The 22,172-nt window shown below is 40.1% G+C and overlaps 1 pseudogene; it reads right to left on the bottom strand.

Moving 5' to 3' along the window:
* Positions 1 to 21,537: 21,537 nt before the first annotated feature.
* Positions 21,538 to 21,637, bottom strand: LOC127089256 (uncharacterized; annotated as a pseudogene).
* Between the last annotated feature and the right edge of the window lie 535 nt (positions 21,638 to 22,172).

Below are 22,172 nucleotides of genomic sequence, written 5' to 3'. Positions count from 1 at the left end.
ATTATATATTTATTACAAATTATATGCAAAAGGTAATATAACTAATTATGAAAAAAATTATATATCAAAAGTAGTAAATTTTTGTTTTAAAAAAATTATTTTTTTTAAAAAAACAATTATTTATTTTTAATTAAAGATAATATTTTAATTAATTTTTAATATTAAAAAGTTATTATAATCATTTAATATATTTTCTGAAATTAAAAAACAAAAAAAATAATTTTTTAATGCACACTCCATCCCAGATGGAGGACCCCAACTGCAGCTCTGGGGGCGTCCGCCATCTTGGATGGAGGACCCTGTAAAATATTAAATTAATGTCACTACAGGACAAAAAAGGTGGCATTGTGGGAAATTTTTTTCAAAGGGTGGCATTTTGAGTATTTTTTTTCGTTGGAGTGACATGATGGGCAATTACTCTCAATTGTGTCAAACAAGCACATAAATATCAGGCAAGACAAAACCTTAAAAAAGTAGAAACAAAAAACCTGATCATACCTAGAGAAGACAAAACCTTAAAAAATAATAGTAGATGACATATCAAAACTATTTATGTAAATAAAATTTAACTTGATTGTCTATCCTAGCCCCTATTTGTATCCACTGAACTTAGACAGTGTTTATTTGTGTTTAAAGCAATTAAAATTGATTCTTAAGTTGTGTAAAATTGATTTAAATATTTATATTCATTTTATTTTGTCTTTAAAATTAATTATTACTCCTACCTATGATGAATTTGATCTTCTTTATCGTGCAAATCGTTTTAAAATGTTTGTGCATTCTCGGATTTTCAACTCAATTTTGAATCAATTGTGTAATTCATAATATTTATGGAAAATGCCGATGATGTTTGGACAGATTCAAGGAGCGCTTCTCTCAAGGTGATTTGATGTGTATTTATGAATTAAAGTAGTCAATAGCCATCAAAATGAAACGATGCTCGTTCGAAGCTTTGGACTCAATCATGCCGATCATATCAATTCCCCACATGGAGAAGGGTCATGGAAAGGAAATGACATTCAAGAGTGTCGGAGGAACATGAATCTTACTCGCATAAATTTGACATTTGTGGCATTTCTTCACAAACTTGCAACAGTCAGATTCCATTGTCAGCCAATAGTAACTCGCTCTCAACATATTATTTGTTATAGCAAGTCCATTGGAATGAGTACCAAAGAACTTTCATGGACTTCTGTCATCAATAAGTATGCTCTGTGTTTATCCACGCATCTGAGCAAAATCATATCGAAGTTTCTCTTATAAAGCACATGACCATTCAGGTAGAAGTTGCCAGCTAATCTTCTGAAAATCTTCTTATCTTTCAAAGATGTCTCAGGCGGCTAAATCTGACTTTGGAGGAAACATTTGATATCATGGTACCATGACTTATCATCTTTTATTTCTTCAACAATAAATACATGAATTGGCCTATCAAGACATATCACAGTCAGGTTAGGAACTTCATTCTAAAACTTCACCACAATCATGGAAGCCAATTTTGCAAGAGCATCTGCCATCCGATTTTCATCTCGAGGGATATGATGAAACTCAATCTTTGTAAAGAAAGTTGATATCCTCCTTGCATAATCTTTATACGGTATCAAACCGAGTTGATTCGTCTCCCATTCATCTTTGATCTAATTAACAACCAAATTCAAATTTACATAGACGTCAGATATTTGATTCTGAGATCAATGGCTTCTTCAAGCCCCATAATGCAAGCTTCATACTCAGTCATATTATTTGTAAATTTGAAGGTCACTCTAGCTGTAAATGGAAGATGAGTGCCTTGAGGAGTAATAATCACTGCCCCAATGCCATTACCATAAGAATTAACAGCTCCATTAAATACCATGCCCCAATGAGAACTAGGTTCTGGCCCTTCTTCAAGCAATGGTTCATCACAATCTTTCATCTTCAAATACAAAATCTCTTCGCCAGGGAAATCAAATTGCACTGACTGAGAATCATCAATAGGTTGGTGAGTCAAATGGTCAACCAAGACACTACCTTTAATCTCTTTCTGACCTCGGTATTCAATATCATACTCAGATAACATCTGCCAACGGGCAATCCTCTTAGTTAAAACAGGCTTTTCAAATATGTACTTGATTGGATCCATCTTGGATATCAATCAAGTAGTATGATTCAACATATACTAACACAGACGCTTAGCAGCCCAAGCCAAAGCACACCATGTCTTCTCAAGCATAGAATACCGAGACTCATAATTGGTGAACTTCTTACTGAGGTAGTAAATGACATATTCTTTCTTACCAGATTCATCTTGCCGACCAAGAATACATCCCATATGGTCTTCAAGCACAGTTAAATACATGATCAAAGGTCTTCCTTCAATAGGCAGAGACAGAATCAGAGGCTCAAGCAGATATTCTTTGATACTGTCAAAAGCTTTTTGGCAATCCTCGATCCAAGCACAAGACTGATCTTTTTGAATGAGCTTGAATATAGGCGCACATGTGGCAGTCATACATGATATAAATCTTGAAATATAGTTCAAGCGACCGAGAAAACCTCTGACTTGCTTCTCAGTTTTGGGCGCAAGCATCTCTTGTATTGCTTTGACCTTGGCAGGATCAACTTCGATACCCTTCTCACTGACAATAAAGCCCAACAACTTACCAGAGCGAACACCAAATGTACACTTATTAGGGTTCAAGCGGAGTTTATACTTCCTCAAATCCTAGAATAACTTCAATAAATTCTTAACATGCTCATCTTCAGTCCTTGATTTTGCAATCATATCATCAACATAGACCTCAACCTCTTCATGCATCATATCATGGAAAAGAGTGGTCATAGCTCTCTGGTACGTTGAACCAGCATTCTTCAAACTGAAAGGCATCACTCTATAGCAGAATGTTCCCCAAGGCGTGATGAATATGGTCTTCTCCATATCTTCGGGTGCCATCTTAATTTGAGTATAACCGGAAAATCCGTCCATAAAAGAGAATACATTAAACTTAGTTGTATTGTCTACCAACATATCAATGTGTGGCAGAGGAAAACCATCTTTCAGACTAGCTTTATTCAAATCTCTATAATCAACACACATGCAGACTTTTCCGTCTTTCTTCGGTATAGGCACAATATTGGCCACCCATTGCAGATACTTGTAGGTAACAAGGAAATCAACATCAATCTGCTTTTGCACTTCCTCCTTGATCTTCACTGCCATATCAGGATTAGTTCTTCTCGACTTCTGCTTGACTGGCGGGCATTCTGGCTTCAACGACAATCTATGCTCCACAATATTGGTATCAAGACCTGGCATATCTTGATAAGACCAAGCAAGCACATCAGAATATTCTCGAAAAAGCTCAACCAACCCCTTCTTAACATCTGGACGAAGTTGCGGCCCAATCTTGACTTCCTTGATATCATCTTCAAAACCCAAGTTGACCAACTCAATCTGCTCTTCAAATGGATGAATGGTTCTTTCCTCGTGCTCAAGCAAACGAGATAACTCATCGGAAACATCTTCATCATCATTCTCTTCCTCGACTTCAAACACAGGGAAATCAAAGTTTGGAAAGAGAGTAGGATAATTATATTCAATGGGTTTGAGAAGCAATGGGCATAATAATTTGATATTTTGATTTTAGAAATATGAAGTGCAAACAAATATTATGTGGATATGAGAAAATTTATTGTTTATCTATATTTTTTGTGATTACCATTTAAAAAAAAAAGAAGCAAAAAGTAAAAAAACATAAAATATGGATGAATAAAATTGCATTTTATTCATGATAATTTGAAAATGCCTGACAATGTTTCACTTCTCCCTTGGGCATAAGAGAAGAATTTTTTCTGTAAACAATAAGACATATTACTTTGAACGATGCACAATGACAGGAACATCAACAACAACTCAATTGTTGCAAGTATGTCCCTGTGTCACAAAGTTGGCACAATCTTATTCATCTTTATCTTCATGAATGATAGCAACTGAGTGTTGTCCCTCTTTGTGAATGAACCTTCCACTGTGGAAAATAGGTTGTATAGCATTGAAATCTCCTTAGAATGGTCTTTGTTGAAATCTCGTACCAGCTTTGTTCTTGTTCTTGAAGACCTCTATGACACGACCCCACTTGTCTGTGCCTCCATCCTGAACAACTTCTTGTGCATCTTTCAAAGAAGACATGGATGCCCCGATCTTCTGAACTTCACTAGCTACTGACAAGGCTTGGAACGGAGTTCCAATCTCTTCTTCAACTTCAACATAGGTGAAATATAACATATGGCTTACCAACAACACTTTCTCACCTCCTACAATAACGAGCTTGCCATTCTTAACAAATTTGAGTTTCTGATGTAGCGTCGACATGACAATACCAACCTTGTGAATCCATGGCCTTCCCAATAAACAACTATAGGCTAGGTGAATGCCCATTACTTGGAAACTAATCTGGAAATCACTCGGACCAATTTTAACTGGGAGGTCCACTTCTCCAATGACAGTTTTATGAGAACAATCGAACGCTTTCACAACCACACCATTGTACCTCATGGGTGCGCCCTGATATGATAACGTTACCAAAGTAGATTTGGGTAAAACATTCAACGACGAACCCGTGTCTACCAAAACATTAGATAAAGCATCTTATTTACAATTCATGGATATACGGAGGGCCAAGTTATGATTTCTTCCTTCCTCGGGAAGCTCTTCATCACAAAAACTCAAATTGTTGCATGAATTGATATTAGCGACGATATAATCAAACTGATCCACCGTGACATCATGTTATACATAAGATTGCTCAAGCGCCTTCTGCAATGCCTCTCGGTGCACTTTGGAATTCATCAATAAAGATAAGACAGAGATCTTGGAAGGTGTTTGGAGAAACTTCTCCACAACATTGAACTCACTCTTTTTAATCATTTGGAGAACCTCATCATCATCATCCTTAACCTTCAACCCGCTGGATTCACCAGACTAACAAATTGGAGAGTTAACAGGATTAACCAAAGGAACTTCCTCCTTCTTACCAACCACAACGTCCTCCATAACCTTTGTGGATACCGGGCCAAATACACGACCGCTTCGGGTCACCTTCACAACATCAGCAATGCTCACTACTGAATTTGCTGCGAGAGGAGGAATCTCTTACCCATTTTCAATCATAGTAGCTTTATATTTGTAAGGTACAACATTATCGGATGCATAAGGGACTGGGCCCGCTAACCGTATTACCAACGACGATACCGGTCTATTATCTCTTTTGCCGCTGTCAAACTGGATTACTACTTGCTCGGGAGTCTTGAATACTAGCACAATTACATTCACATAATTACCCATATCTCTGTCTTGATTGATCTGAATAACTCTTTCATCCATCAATTTCTGAATGTCTCTCTTGACAATCACGCATCCTCGTGAATTAACACTACAAATAACACAACCATCATGGTCATGTTCACAATCACTGATCAGGCACAAAGTTTTATGTATCTCCACCAAAGACCTTTGGATACGACGAACATTAAAAACTCTATATTTACCAGGACAACCATTTACCATACTCATAGGAAAATTTCTATGAGCGAGCAACTGATTAGATTTGACATTAGGTGTGCGGTCCTCAAAGGACATTGTCCCACTTTTGACCAATTTCTGGACTTCATACTTCAATGGATAACAATTCTCGATGTCATGGCCGGATGCCCCTTGACGAAAAGCACAATGTTGATCAAACTTGTACCACCAAGGCAAAGGCTCAATTGTATGCGGAGGATTCCTCAGCTAGATCAAATTCTTGACGATGAGAGAAGGATACAATTCTGCATAAGTCATCGAAATAGGATCAAAAGTGACCTTCTTCCTCTCAAAATTATTATGCTAATTATTGTAGTTGTTATGATTATTGTGAGTGTGTTGTTGTTGTTAAATGGATGCTGATTGAATTGCGGAATTGTTGGTAAATACTGGAACGACAGATGATACTTGATGATGATGTTGTTGAGATCTGGAATTTTTCCTTACATGAGGCCTCATTTTCCTCCCCACAGACACTGAATTGGTTTCCCCCTCATTCTTCTTAGAGAAACTACCTCCATACTTCTTGCTCGTAGATGCTTCTTCTTTAGACAAACGGCCCTCTCGGACACATTCTTCTAAACGCATCACCATGTTCACCATTTCAATAAATTCATTGGGAGAACTGGTAATCATACGCTCATAATAGAATGAAATCAGAGTTTTGAGGAAGATCTTCGTCATCTCCTTTTCCTCCAATAGGGGACTGATTTAAGCAGTAAGCTCTCTCCACCTCTGTGCATACTCTTTAAACGTCACCTTATCCTTATGAGACATGGACCATAATTGATCATAATTGGGATCCATATCTACATTGTACTTGTACTTCTTGACAAAGGCCTCGCCTAAGTCGTTGAAAGTACGGATACTAGCACTGTCTAAACCCATATACCATCGAAGCGCGACACCGGTCAATCTGTATTGAGATAATGTATAAGCAATTGATCATTATCTGTCTGGGTTGACATCTTGCGGGCGTACATCATAAGATAACTTAAAGGATAAGTATTCCCTTTATACTTCTTAAAGTATGGGACCTTGAATTTAACATGGATTTTCACATTGGACACTAAGCAAAGTTCAACAACACTTTTCCCAAAAAAATCTTTACCCCTCAAGGTCTTCAATTCCTTTTTCAGCTCGTGAAATTGGTCTTTCATTTCATCCATTTTATCGTACATATCATGGCCTTCAGACGGATCAGAATGATAAATGGTTTCCTCAACAAGAGGCAAAGCATGCACCACAAAAGGAGGCGTTGACATGACCGGGCAAGATGCCGACATAGGAGCAACAGTTGGAGCATAACCTTCAGGCACAAAATTCAGAGGCATTCCCCATGGGAATCCGGCATGCATAGCTTGTGTAGGTTGGATGGCTGGCAGGAAACACAAACAATAACCTTGAGACGATCTCTGAAATGACTGTCCTTTGAGGAGTTGTAGGAGTTGGTTTCGGTTGATTATGAGCAGTAATGAATGACTCCACCAGACTGGTGAGCCTAGCAACTTCTTCCTTGAGCTCTCGGTTCTCTTGTTACATATGATCCATTCTTCATTGACAACTAGCGCGAGTATCGTACTGATGAGTCAACTTGTTTGATACAAAGACGAAGAATAATGAAACATCTGGTCGAAGGGCTAGAAGGCAAGAAACCTGTTATGCAAATGATGTAGGAAATACAACATTTTTTATTTTAATTTTCAAGGAACATATAAAGCCTTACTTGCAAATATTTCAATAATAATATTCAATAATAACAATTGGATTGATAATAAAACTCTCATTTTATTCATAAAATTTTGGAAGGATTACACTGAGTATATTTTTAGAAACCAAAAATACAAATACAAGAGAAAAGGAAAGTATCATCCTAAGGAACCCTAGCAACCGAATCAACTGAACTAGCCAAGGGCGTGTACTTCCTTCAGATGCGTCTAATCTCTGACTCTTAAGTGGTATTCATCTGAGCTTTATCGATGACGAGCTGATCGACGATCTTCTTCCAAGCACCGGAAGGCTGAGGAATACTAGAGGAAAATAAATCCTCTGACTCTCTCTCTCTCTCTCTCTCTCTCTTCACTGCACACTCTTCAAGAATCTCAATAAGTGCATCCTTGTCCTTTAACTCAAGTTGAAACTCTACTTGCTTTCGATGCAAAACATGTAACCATTCTTCCCAAAGGTCCATCTCTTGCTTCATCTTAGCTAGTACGTCTTCCAACTCCTCTACATATTGGTTAGGGAGAGTTGATGGGTCAACCATTACCATAGACATAGGTCTTTCATAGGTGTACGACATCTTAAGCTTCAAAGCTCTATTCTTCACCCAACTAGTATAAGCTTCCAAAGCTACACAATTGCACGGTCTGAGCTCGACTCTTCCCTTCCTATGAACATTATGCCAAGCACACACCATCACACTCTTCAAATTTTGGGGATATTTACCCTCTTGATAGAACAAGCCTTCTAACTGGACGTTATTAGGTTTATCCTTCAAGGGGAACCCAAGCTGACGACGAGCCAAAGCAGGGTTGTAGTTGATTCCTCCTTGTGTACCAATGAGAGACACATTAGAGAATTCACCATAATTATCAATAATTTCCAAACCATCAAATGAAAAACCATACCAAGTAATATCATCATTAGTGAGAGACATAAGTCTCAGAGACCACTGTAGACATTGCTTGTTCTCCAAGAAGACTAGTGTCTGAGGCATGTGCGAAATAAACCACTTGTGCAGAAGAGGAACGCAACACATAATAGTTCCACCACTTTTAGAATTCCTTAGATGTAGAGAGAAATACGTGTCACCCAAAAAAGTCGGAACAAGATTCCCAACCAAGAATATTCTAATGGCGTTAACATCAACAAATTTGTCAATGTTAGGGAATAATGTTAAACCATAGATAAGCAAGATAAAGATGGCTTCAAAAACGTCCATACTACCAACTTAAGCAAAAGTAATAGCTCTCCCAATCAGAAACTCAGAAGTAAGACCTTGGATCCCTCATTTCTTTGTCATATTAGCATCGATCTCAGACTTCTTCAAATGCGGAGCATCAGCTATGACTTGAGATTTTGGAATCTCCTATAATCCACTGAAAGACACCTTGTTAGATACGGGAACACCCAAGAGATAGGCATACTCTTCTAACGTGTACATGAGCTGATAATCAGGAAAAGTGAAGCATCAATAGAGAGGATCATAGAACTGAACCAAGACACCCAAGAGTCCTTCAACCACATCAGCAGATAATACAGACAAAATCTTTTTGTGACGTCCTTTGAAATCCATAGGATCAACTACGAAGGATGCTAGCTTCCTTAACGCTTTTAAGTCTGGACATCTGAAACTGTACTTTGTAGTGTTCCTTCGTCCATAATCCATGGTCTGAAAATATTTGCAAATACGACCTTAGTTCCTTGAAAATTTATTTATGTGATGAATGTTATGATGTGCATGTATGCATGAATACAACAATAACACACAAGGCAAACACAAACAAAGGTCAAGGGATGGATCAATTCATCATTGTCGCATCCGCGAAAAACAACCGGCGGGCAAAATAAAACAAACAGAGCCACCACCGTGCGTTATTTATCCCAAAAGAGGGAAAGGAAATGCTCGAAGTAAACCTGGAAAGGGAATGGTCTCGCGACCAGAGAGAGATGGGATCGGGAGTCGGTTATACGAAGGGAAGATATTAGCACCCCTACGCATCTGTCGTACTCGACGGGATCCACGCACAAAAGAATAGAAGAAAGGTTGCTAAACACTGCTCACAAACTGCACACACACACTGGAAGGAAACACAGATGGAAGAAGAGGGGAACATGCTCGCTAGGATATCACATCCTATGCCTACGTATCTCATCTGGAATGAGAATCAGAGCTACCGTAGTTCGGCTCACGCACGCCGAAACAAAACCAACACAGGAAACCGACTGCCAATCGCTGGACTTACGTCAGACTCCACACAAACAGGCAAACATGGAAACCGAATGCCAATCACTGGACTTACATCAGACTCCAACAAGCAAACAAGGCTCAGGAAACCAACTGCCAATCGCTGGACTTACGTCAGACTCCTAACACACACAAAGGGGTTGAAAAAGAAAAAGGGCGCCCAGAGAGATCATCTCATCTCCTGCCTACGTACCTCATCTGGTATGAGAATCAGGGCGACGTAGTTCCCCTACGCAGGGAAAGAACTTCTAACCTAACCAGAGACTGGGAACTGACAAACTAGAAGGGAGCCTAACTCGAGCCTAATAGTTATCATGTAATCCACAATGATCCTAGGTTGAGGTTTCTATCTAACTTGCACAGGGAGCAAGCTATCCTAAATATCACAGTCAAACAAACACAAGCACAATAAACAATCACACACACTATATGCAAGCAATTGGGCTCATACAAGGCTAGGCTGCAAAAGCAAGCCAACTGGAATGGGGTGTGGTTAGCTCTTAACCCTAACATTGAGAGTTAGGGTGAAGCAGATGAAATGGGAAGTGAGGGTAAGACCCCACAGCTCTTATCCTTGGTCTGGGAGAGCTTCAGACAAATGAAAGTGTGAGAGTTCAGAATGTAGGAACTCTTCTCCACAGATGACCGACACAACATGATCTTGGGTTATTATCCACAATGCATCAACACAAGGTGTGTGAGCAAAGTGAATGACACACTAAGTAGCAGGGGATGGATTGCACATCCCTTTTATCTGCCAATTTCCTCTTAAGAGGTCTTTACCTGCCTGGCACAAAATTAAACATTCACAAGCATTGCCTCTTAAGGAGGGCTTCAGACAGGTGCCTGCCCACATAACAGGACAGGTCTTCCAGACTACATGAAGTCAGAAGAATTATACCTCAGTGGTAAGCAAACCACCAGCAAAGCAAAGCAAGTTCAAAAGAACTCAAAGCAACTTAGGTACCTGTGAAAAATCTAAACTAATCAGTTCAACTGTATAGAGAAACAATCAACAGGCAATAACAAACAGACAGACAATGTTCACAATGTGCAAGCCACAAAGCAAACTCAAATGAGCTAGCATCAACCTACAAAACACACAAATATTAGTAATCAAGAGCAAACATCAATGCTCAAATGTGGAAGCATCATCAACTATGGACTTGGAAGTTTAAACCTGAAATCAAAGCCCACATGTAAGCCACAAACCACTAGGTCAAAGCCTAGGGTCAAAGATGAATCAAAAATCCAAAACAGAACATGAAATTTAACATGAATCATCTTCATTCAATCAAGAACACATCTCAAAAAGTCCCACATCAAAATCATTAACCAAATTCATTTCATGAACAAAACCTGGCAAGGCATGCAAATGGTAATCACATTGAGACATCAGAAGAAACAAATGCACATCAAATCAAAAATGACTTAAATAATCTTGACAAAATTCATGAGTAAACAGGACATAAAACATGATCATCACACAAAAAATTAGAGGCATTGGACATCATTAGGCATGGCAATCACATAGCATAAAACAGACAACCAAATGTGTGACACAAATTGTCACACCAACTTAGCATGAGCATAAAACAGAGATGGATCATGGTAAAAATCTAAAACCAAGGCCAAAACATCACTCAACATGTCTAGAAGTAGCATGCAAAATTTCAGAAGCATTGGATAAGAAACAAGCATTTTATGATCAAATGAATAAGGCAATAGCACAAATGAACACATGTTCAATCTCCCTAGGGCAAATCAATTTTTTAATCAGGCACAACTTGCAATTCAATAATCATAAAAAAGTAGACATCATGAGGAGCACAATGCAAAAAATTGGAGATTATTTGATGCATTTTTCATTTTTAAATGATTTTTTGAAGTTTGGGATGAAAATGAAATCAAAACATGAAGCAAGCATGAAAATGTGAAGGAAATAGTGAGAAAATGCAAAGCACTTGGAAAGAGTCCCCAGCCAGGTTCGAACCGAGGGACAATTTGAAACTACCTAGTGCGCCAACATCAAAACGCCAGCGTTTTGAAATTCAAATCCTAATACGCGCGCTGCATGGATTCGTAGCTAAATCCAAAATGAACATGTGAAATTCGTAGCAAAATCCTAGCTAAACCGTGGCCAAAACTGGAAATGAAGAACACCATGCAAGCACGATGAAGATCATGAAGATCTTCATCTGGAAATTCCAGATCCAACAAAAATGTTTCAGAAACTAACAAAACCTATATCAATCAACTCGCCATGCCTCATACATCAAGAATCCAACAAGAATTCATGCAAGAACAACAAGATAAGCACGGATCGAAGAGAATCAAAATCAACATCAAAACTTCAATCACTCATAACTTTGTGTATATAGCACCATATCACTCCAAATTTTCATCAGCATTATCACCAATCAATGAACTACACAATAGGCATAATGAATTTGAGAATTAAAGAGGTCGAAAAACTGACCTCTTGATGAACAGAATTGGATTCACGTGCTTCCAAGCCTTGCCACGCTTCAGATCTTCTCCTATGATGCTTGTGAGATGAATGATGATGAAATGGAAGCTCAATGATGCATAAAACCAGCTCAATCTTCAACTGCCATGGATGCTTCAAGCTTCTACTCTAGCTCAATGTGCCACGATTTCTTCTAAATCTACATCCAATTCTACTCAACAACACTTCATGATGATGAATTGAGCAAAAGAAAGTGTTCTTGTTTGAACAATTTTGCAAAAAATGTGAGAGAAAAATTTGGAGAATTTGTGATTCTAGATCTGAAAATGTAACTTCTGATCAAAACAGTTATGATTAAGTATATATATGCCATGCTAATGAGATTCTAATCATGTTTAAGCTTAATGCCAATGAGATTAACCAACTATGTGGTGTATGTGCAAAAATGATTTTTCACCTCACACTCATGCCATGCACGTGAACAGTGCATATTCCTGGCCCAAAATGCCTTAAAATGAGTCCATGCACATGTTAGAATTGGTTTGGTATGCATAGGTTCCACAAAAATGATTTTATGCAATTTTCTTCCAAAAACTTCATGAATAAGCCAAAGACCATGCAATGAGATTTCATGCCATGTAATGATATGCTTGGAAAATACATGTTATAAGGATCAAAATGCCAAAAGAACCACTCATTTTGGAGCTTTGGTTTGAAAGTTATGTCCATTTGAACTTTTGAACACACTTTGCCATGTTTGGACCATAACTCCTTAACCACACATGAGAAATCCATGATCTTGGACTTTTTGGAAATGGGAGAGAAAGATCTTCAACTTTCATGTTGGACAAAATTTCATTTGAAGCTTTCTTGATGATGTAATCTTGAGTTGAAGTTGGTCCAAAACCTTTCCATTTTTGGAAAGTTCAAATTACAAGTCACTTGCTATTTTTGGAAAGTCTTGATCTGACCTCAAATTCTTCAATGTTGATGTTTGAAATGTCAAATGAGACTTGTTTGAACATTAATGAAGTGTCTCTACTCACTTCCCACCTCCAAATCCACAGTTGACTTCTATGGGCCTCAGATGACTTGCACATGCACTGATGAGTTCTGAGCCCCAACCACTTGATGAAATAACTCCAAAATGAAACCCTAGCTTATACAAGCTCAATAAACCATAAGATGATCTCCATCTCAATAAAGATCTCATCTCCTTGAAAAACCCTGACTGGTAGAATGCAACTGATTAGGGTTGACCAGAGGTCAAAACCCTAATCCCAAGGAATCTCAGATGATTAGTGATCAATTTATGAGACCCTCAGGCTTGCATCTCCTAACCTCTCCATCTTCTGAGAAAGACCTAGGAGGATGACTTGCCTATTTTCCATGATATGCAATATGTAATGCCTAATGTCCTACAAAATGAAATGCAATATGCTAAGCTAGTCCCAAGAGAGGAGGGCAAATTTTGAGGTGTTACAGCTGCCCCTATTCAATCCACTGTGAACCTGTCGATATGAACAGCCTCGGCTTTCAGATGATCAGGGTGAAGAGTGATTTAATACCAAGAACAGACAAACAATTTACGCTCTGATGGAAAAATAATTAACAATGCCTGTCAGAATCGGCAAAGAAACAATCTCAAAAGAAGAATCCGTCTGGTACGGAGAAAGTCGGCCTGAATACCGAAAAGGAACGTTGACCTGGATACCAAAATAAATGGTGACACAGGAACCATCATGGCCTGAACGCCGCTCATCAGTCTGAATATTGAGCATCGGAACATGAGAGTATTAATGCCGGCCTGATCGCCGAGAGATTGGCCTGAATGCCCGAAAAACTGGCCTGAATGCCCTTTCAGTCTGGATACCACTTCGGTCTGAACACCGAAAAACTGGCCTGAATGCCACTTCGGTCTGAACACCAATTTGGTCTGGATACCAGGAAATTGGCCTGAATTCCGCTTTGGTCTGGATACCGGGAAATTGGCCTGAACACCACAAGTACTTCAACCTGATCGTTGGAAACTTCTTCGATCTGAAAACCGGAAACTGGTCTGAAAACCCACCTCGGCCTGAACACCGGAAACTTGGCCTGAATGTCGCAAGCTGCATCGATCTGAACTTCGGAAGCTTCTTCGACCTGAAAATCGGAAACTGGTCTGAATACCCACCTCGGCCTGAACACCGGAAACTTGGCCTGAATGCCGCAAGCGTGTCGATCTGAACTTCGGAATCTTCTTCGATCTGAGAATCGGAAACTGCGTCACGCCTGTCAGCATCGGCAGAAATAAGGGATAGTGATAAATGAGGCGGCACGCGTGCCAACGACCCATGCCGGGGATAACAAGCAATGAGCATGCTATCCTCTATTCAACCCTAGCAAACGAACAATTTGCGCTTAGCTGGGGATTATTCTCTCTTTATTTTTTTGCTTTTCTTGAACCCCAAAACTTCTTGAATTAACATTTCCATCTCCGCCCGACAGAAACTCTTCCTCCAATATCGCACTACTGGGGAATACTGTTGATTCAACATCACGATGCCAAACTCTTCAGAGTAACATCTTCACCCTCGGGTGAAACACCTCTCAAACAGTAACCACGGTTTGAGACTAGCTTATGCTTGCAATGTTGATGCCTGCTGATGATTTTTTAGCGTAATGCTCCATAATTATGGAAATGCTACGCAATTAGCTATGCAATATGCTATGCTTATCTACATGATGAATGCATAAAAAGTATCCCCCTCGAGGGACTCTCCTGGGGAGCTCGAGGCACTCTGTTGAGGAACTCGACAACACTCCAACCTCCACCCCGCTGGGGAATAACGCTGCTGCTGGGGAAAGGACCACCCTTACCAGGGATGACCTCCACTGAACCCGATCCACTTGGGGACTCCGCTGGGGAAGAAACCACCAACGCACTCTGCGGGGAAGGCAACAGTCTCTGGCTTGCTGGGGGAAAAGCCAACAACGGACACCTCCGCTAGGAAAATAGCAACCTTCTGGCCTGGCTGCTGAGGAAACATCGATCTAAAACCTGCGGGGAAGATAACCATCCCGACCCTGCTTGGGAAGACACAGACCTCGAAACTGCTGAGGATGTAACAATCCCAACTCTGCTTGGGGAAACAAAGAAAGTCTGGTGCAGAACACCCGTCAACTCGTCGAACCCTGGTATTCCATATCTAAACCCAACATCAGCTTTCCACTTTTGAGAGCTCCCAGACTCATCTAGACTTTTCTGATTCATCACCTTGTATTCTCAACTCCTCCGTACTCGACGGAGATCGAACTCCTTGGATTTATACAAACTTTCCAGTCCTCAGACTTTGAAGAGTCTTCTTGATTAATATCCAGGATCGTCGTCATCCCTCCCCGTCTTTTCACCATTCTTCAACGCCTAGTCCCTGATTGGACCCCATGGGGATCTTTTTGTCAAAACTCCACATCACAACCTGCAAGTGAGTGAAAATATCTAACAGCACTTGCAAAAGAGATCATTAGATAAAAACGTGCCCCAGGCATGCCAAAAATTCAACACTTGGGTCACTCAACCTTCTGAATAAGATTTCAAATTTTCAATCTTATAAACATGCATTGGAAGGGACCTGTATGTCTTAAAATGCAAAGATTCTTTATCACAAACACTTGGATGTTTTTGCAATCAAAGCGGTAATGAAAACAAAAACAAAATTATTTGACTGAATATGCATTTTATTGATTGAAAAGGTGTGGCTCAAACTGAGCAATACAAAGGAAGCAATTCCTGAAAAGAGGTAATTGCGCACAAAAGGAAATCTATCCTAATGGCAATGTGAAACCGTGATCTCATCGAGTTCCAACTCGGTTACACCCCATATGTCCTCAGACTCTCCGCTCTTTCCGCCTTCTGAACAAGACGTTTCCGACTGATCCCTGCCAGGGATTATCCAGGTGTCATAACCAAAGCGCAAACGATCATGCCAGACGCAGTTGTTCGTTTCAATCCCTCTCTTGCCTGGACCGCCCTTTCGGGTTTTCAGTCCACCGGGATACCCTTTTTTGCCCAAGTCTCCTTTTCAGGTTTTCGACTTGCCAGGTGTACAATTTTTTTCTTTCTTATCCCTAATTTTTGCCCGAACCTTTTCATTTTTTTCTTCGGTTCGCCGGGATGCCCATTTTTGCCTGGACTATTTTATTCTTTTCGTCCAGCGGGTCTCTTTATACGAAGTATTTTTTAACTGCTCCGCATTCACAGGGGATGGAAAATCCTCGCCATCCATGGTCGTTAACAACAAGGCTCCGCCGGAGAAAACCTTCTTGACCACGAATGGACCTTCATAATTGGGTGTCCACTTGCCCCTACGATCGTTTTGAGGAGGAAGGATCCTTTTCAATACCATATCGCCTACGTGATATACCCGAGGTCGTACCTTTCGGTCTAAAGCACGCTTCATCCGCTGCTGGTACAACTGCCCATGACAAATGGCTGCCAGCCTCTTCTCCTCAATCAGGCTCAACTCTTCGTACCGAGTTCTTACCCATTCAGCCTCTTGCAATTTCACGTCCATCAGGACTCTGAAAGAGGGAATCTGAACCTCAACCGGTAGCACGACTTCCATTCCATATACCAACGAGAAAGGTGTTGCCCCAGTAGAAGTACGCACTGAAGTTCGATACCCATGCAATGCAAACGGCAACATCTCATGCCAATCTTTATAGGTCACGACCATCTTCTGCACAATCTTCTTAATATTCTTATTGGCTGCCTCGATCGCCCCATTCATTTTCGGACGATAAGGAGAAGAATTGTGATGCTCAGTTTTAAATTCCCGACACAGTTCTGCCATCATTTTGTTATTCAAATTAGAACCATTATCAATAATGATTCTCTCGGGAACCCCATATCTGTAAATGATGTCTCTCTTCAGGAATCTGGCGACGACCTGCTTTGTCACGTTTGCATAAGAGGCTGCTTCCACCCACTTGGTGAAGTAATCAATAGCCACTAATATGAACCGGTGCCCATTCGAAGCCGTAGGCTCAATCTTCCCAATCATATCAATGCCCCACATAGCAAACGGCCACGAAGACGACATTAAACTCAACGGATTTGGAGGCACGTGCACCTTGTCAGCATAAATCTGGCATTTATGACACTTCCGCACGAAGTTGAAACATTGGGCCTCCGTCGTCATCCAATAATAACCAGCTCTTAACAGCTTCTTCACCATTGCATTCCCACTGGCATGGGTACCAAACGACCCCTCGTGAACCTCTTTCATCAATTGGCTTGCTTCTTTATCATCAACACATCTGAGCAAAACCCAATCGAAATTTCTCTTGTACAAAACCCCATCCTTATTTAGATAGAACACCATGGCCAACCTCCGCAGAGTCTTTCGGTCCTTCTTGGATGCTCCCTCAGGATACTCTTGGGTTTCCAAATAGCGCTTGATATCGTAATACCACGGCTTCTCATCATCAGGTGCTGTGTCAACAGCAAACACATAAGCCGGTCTATCCAGACGTCCCACCTCAACACTGGGGAACTGATTCCACCAATGTACCTTAATCAAGGCGGCCAGAGTAGCCAAAGCATCTGCCAAAGGATTCTCTTCTCTTGGCACATGGTGCAACACTACCTTGGTGAAGAATGTCAACAATCTCCTCGTATAATCCCGGTATGGAATTAAATGAGATTGATGCGTATACCAGTTCCCGTTCACCTTGTTCACAACCAAAGCTGAATCTCCATATATAACAAGGTTCTTGATCCTCAAATCAATCGCCTCCTCAATTCCCAAGATACAAGCTTCGTATTCAGCCACGTTGTTGGTGCACTCAAATGTTAGCCGGGCAGCAAAAGGAATGTGGGATCCTTTCGGCGTAACCAAAACAACACCAACTCCGCTACCATTCACATTAACGGCCCCATCAAACATCAAAATCCATTCGGATTCAGGGTCAGGCCCCTCCTCCAGGATCGGTTCCTCACAATCTTTCGATTTGAGAAACATGATGTCCTCATCAGGGAATTCAAACTTCATTGGTTGATAATCCTCAATGGGTTGCTGGGCGAGGTAATCAGACAATACACTCCCCTTTATTGCTTTCTGAGAGGTATACTGAATATCATATTCGGTCAAAATCATTTGCCATCTCGCAACCCGTCCGGTCAATGCTGGCTTCTCAAAAATGTACTTGATTGGATCCATCTTGGAAATCAATAAAAAGGTATGAACCAGCATATACTGTCTCAGTCAGCGAGCAGCCCAGACCAAAGTACAGCAAGTTTTCTCGAGCAGTGAATATCTTGTTTCACAGTCGGTAAACTTTTTGCTAAGGTAGTATATGGCATGCTCTTTTCGACCAGACTCGTCATGCTGCCCCAATACACACCCCATAGACCCCTCGAGGACTGTCAAGTACAGAATTAACGGTCGTCCCTCCACAGGAGGCATCGGAATCAGAGGCTCCTGCAAATACTCTTTTATCTTTTCAAATGCCGCTTGGCAATCATTATTCCACCTGACCATTTGATCTTTTCTCAATAATTTGAATATTGGCTCACACGTGGCTGTTAGATGAGATATGAACCATGAAATGTAGTTCAATCTACCTAAGAAACCACGAACCTCCTTATCTGTTCTTGGTTCAGGCATTTCTTGTATTGCTTTTACTTTAGCAGGATCAACCTCGATTCCTTTTTCACTTACAATGAACCCCAGCAATTTACCAGACCACACTCCAAAAGTGCACTTATTCGGATTCAACCTCAGTCTGAACTGTCTCAACCGGTCAAACAACTTGGCCAGATCTATCAAATGCCCCTCTTCTGTTTGGGACTTTGCTATCATGTCATCAACATAGCATTCGATTTCATGATGAATCATATCATGAAACAAAGTCACCATGGCCCTTTGATAAGTAGCGCCGGCGTTCTTGAGACCAAATGGCATCACCTTATAGCAAAAAGTGCCCCATGGCGTGATGAACGTTGTTTTCTCCATATCATCTGGCGACATTTTGATTTGATTATAGCCAGAAAAGCCATCCATGAAGGAAAACACCGAGAATTGAGCTGTATTATCTACCAACACATCAATGTGAGGTAATGGGAAATCATCCTTCGGGCTAGCTCTATTCAAATCCCGATAGTTGATAACATGAAATTATATCATATTTTGGGACTTAATTCAATTAAATTTTATCATTATTTATTTCAGTTCACTTCATTTTATTAGATATTACGCGGTATTTTCTTCCTATTTGTCTCAGGTGGCTTATTTTGAAGCACAAGTAAAAATGGAAGAAAAGGAGGTGCAAAAAGCAGAGAAAATGAACCAAATATCAAAGCCCAGCCCAAAGTACAAAAACACAGGTGCTGTGCCTGTGACGGACGTCACAGAGGCTGTGACGAGCGTCACGCCTTGCACACTCCTGTGACGAACGTCACACATGGTGTGACGAGCGTCACACCAGTCCCCTACATTTTTGGCGCAAGGAACGCTTCAGAGACGTTGAGGGAGAGTTGAAGCCGATATCCACGCCTAAGTACTTTGCACGTTGAAGACCTTTGGAAGCGAAAGCAGTTACTCAAGACACCAATATAAATAGCCATTTTCCAAACCCAAAAGGGTTCCACGCTTTTTCCATATTTTTCCTTTTGCCGTTTTCGCTTTTGCCTTTTTCTCTTCCAGCAACTTAAGCATTATTTTTACAGCATTGCTTTTACGAGTTTTACACTATTTCCCTTGTAATTTCTATTTCCTTTTTAGCATTTAGTTAATTCTTTTCGCACAATAGTTTCTACACCGGAAACTATTGTGTACCTTTTTATCGGATCTAACCTTACGTTAGAATCCAATTTTTATTTCCTTCGTTTTAATTTGTTGTTTAATTGAAGAATCCAAGAACAAATCCTACCGGCTTGTGGTGGAGTGTTCAAGACTATTGTTTAACTCATTCAGGTTCTTTAATTATTATTTAATGCTTTATTTTATTATTTATTTATATTATTTGCCTGGGATGAGTCTGTTTATGCATGATAAGTATTTAAGTTTGTTTAGCATGTCTGGCTAATTCGCTTAGATATCGGTATGTAAAGTAAGCGGAATAAGGAATCAAAACTAAGTCGGTTTAATTAAATTTAAAATCAAAATCACTCTTTTTACGGTCTCGATTTACAGGGTTAATAACAAAGGTTTTTACGAAAGTAAAAGACATAAAGAAGTTAAAATCAATAGAGCGAGAGTTTGAGGTTTTAACTGGACAGTGTAAGTTAGACATTAATTCTAGATCAGGGCGAGAGCAAGTTTTAGAGTTAATTAAATTCTGATCTTTTCCAAAAAGTATTTTTAAAGATAGAATGTGAGAACGAGAGTTAAGCATTCGAATTTAATTATATAACCTAAGTCAACAGAGCGAGAGTTTGAGATAAGGGTGTTTAAACGGTCAGTGTTTTCTTAAAAAGAGTTTCTACGGACTTTATTGCTTTCAAAAAATGGTTTTTGACTTAATTATAAGTGACAGCTACATTAACATAAAATCACGGTTTATTCAACAGAGCGAGAGTTTGAGATAAAACTTTTAATCAATAAAGTCAACTGAAAAGATTTATTTTAAAACCAGGAAACCAACAAAGAATTGATTCCCTAATTACGACGAACTACATACCGATATCTGCTTATTAATATTTAATCTAGATCCTAGTTTAGTTTTTAGCTTTTCCCCCAAACAATCAAACATTATCCACCTTAGCTTTATGAAGTAACCTTAGATAACAGTATATCGATTCATAAGTCCCTGTGGGATCAATATCTTTTAAAACTACGCGATAGAACTGTGCACTTGCAGTTTGTACCCCATTCTCGACTCACAAAGTCGAGCGATCAAGTTTTTGGCGCCGTTGCCGGGGACTTTTATTTAATCGATATCGTAACTCTTCCGTTACGCTGTAGAGACTAAGGTTTCTTTTTCTTCTATTCTTTCTTTCGTTGATTTGTATGCCATACACTCGCTCACAAGGCGAACCGCTCTATTTACGAATCAACGATATCGAACTATATCTCCGAGTCCTAAGACGAATTCGGGAATATCGTGCTGCAAACAATCTCCCTCCTGTAGAACTTCCTGATTTCAAAAACATTTTTCCTTTGATACCCGAGATGGCAGAACCAGCTCGTGCTCTTAGAGATTACGCCGCCCCATCGCAAGATGAACCGCATTCAAGTATTGCTCCACCCGCAATCGAAGCAAACAACTTCGAACTTAAACCTTCGATGTTGCAGGCTGTGCAACAGAACCAATTCTCTGGAAATCCTACCGAGGATCCAAACCTTCATTTATCCGTATTTGTCCAATACGCTGATACTGTTAAAGCTAATGGTGTCACTTCAGAGGCAATTCGACTTCGTCTTTTTCCTTTCTCATTAAGAGATAGCGCTAGAAGATGGCTTCAGTCTCTCCCTTCCAACTCTGTCACCACATGGAACAAGTTGAAGAAAGTTTTTCTTGCCCGATACTTTCCGCCAAGCAAAACAGCTATGTTAAGAGCCCAGATAAACGGATTTAAACAGAAAGACAACGAGTCTCTTTTCGAAGCATGGGAAAGATACAAAGACATGATGAGACTTTGCCCACACCATGGTTTGGAAGACTGGTTAGTAATTCACACATTTCATAATGGTCTCTTGTACAACACAAGGTTAACAATAGACACCGCTGCAGGTGGTGCACTAATGAACAAACCTTATGCTGATGCTTACCAGCTTATCGAGAGTATGGCCCAAAACCACTATCAGTGGGGAACCGAACGAACAATGGTGGAAAAACCTCAAACGAAAACTGGCATGTACGAGATAAGTAACCTTGATCACGTCAATGCAAAAGTGGATGCTTTGGTCCAGAAAATTGAAAGTTTAAATGTATCACCTCCAGCTGCCGTGGTTGCTATAACTCAGAATTGCGAGGTCTGTGGAATCCAAGGTCACACTCCTACGGATTGTCAACTCTTGACAGGAATCCAAGCAGAGCAAGTGAACTATGCTCAAGGAAGCCCCTACTCGCACACCTATAACTCAAATTGGAAGAACCATCCAAACTTTTCATACAAGAGTAATAATGCTTTGTACGCACCTGGACAATCTCCAAATCAAGCCCCAGCTATACCTCCAGGATATCAGAAA

The sequence above is a fragment of the Lathyrus oleraceus genome, chromosome 5 (assembly GCF_024323335.1).
Source record: "Lathyrus oleraceus cultivar Zhongwan6 chromosome 5, CAAS_Psat_ZW6_1.0, whole genome shotgun sequence".
Classification (NCBI taxonomy): Eukaryota; Viridiplantae; Streptophyta; class Magnoliopsida; order Fabales; family Fabaceae; genus Lathyrus; species Lathyrus oleraceus.
This window is presented reverse-complemented; position numbering and strand designations above follow the sequence as displayed.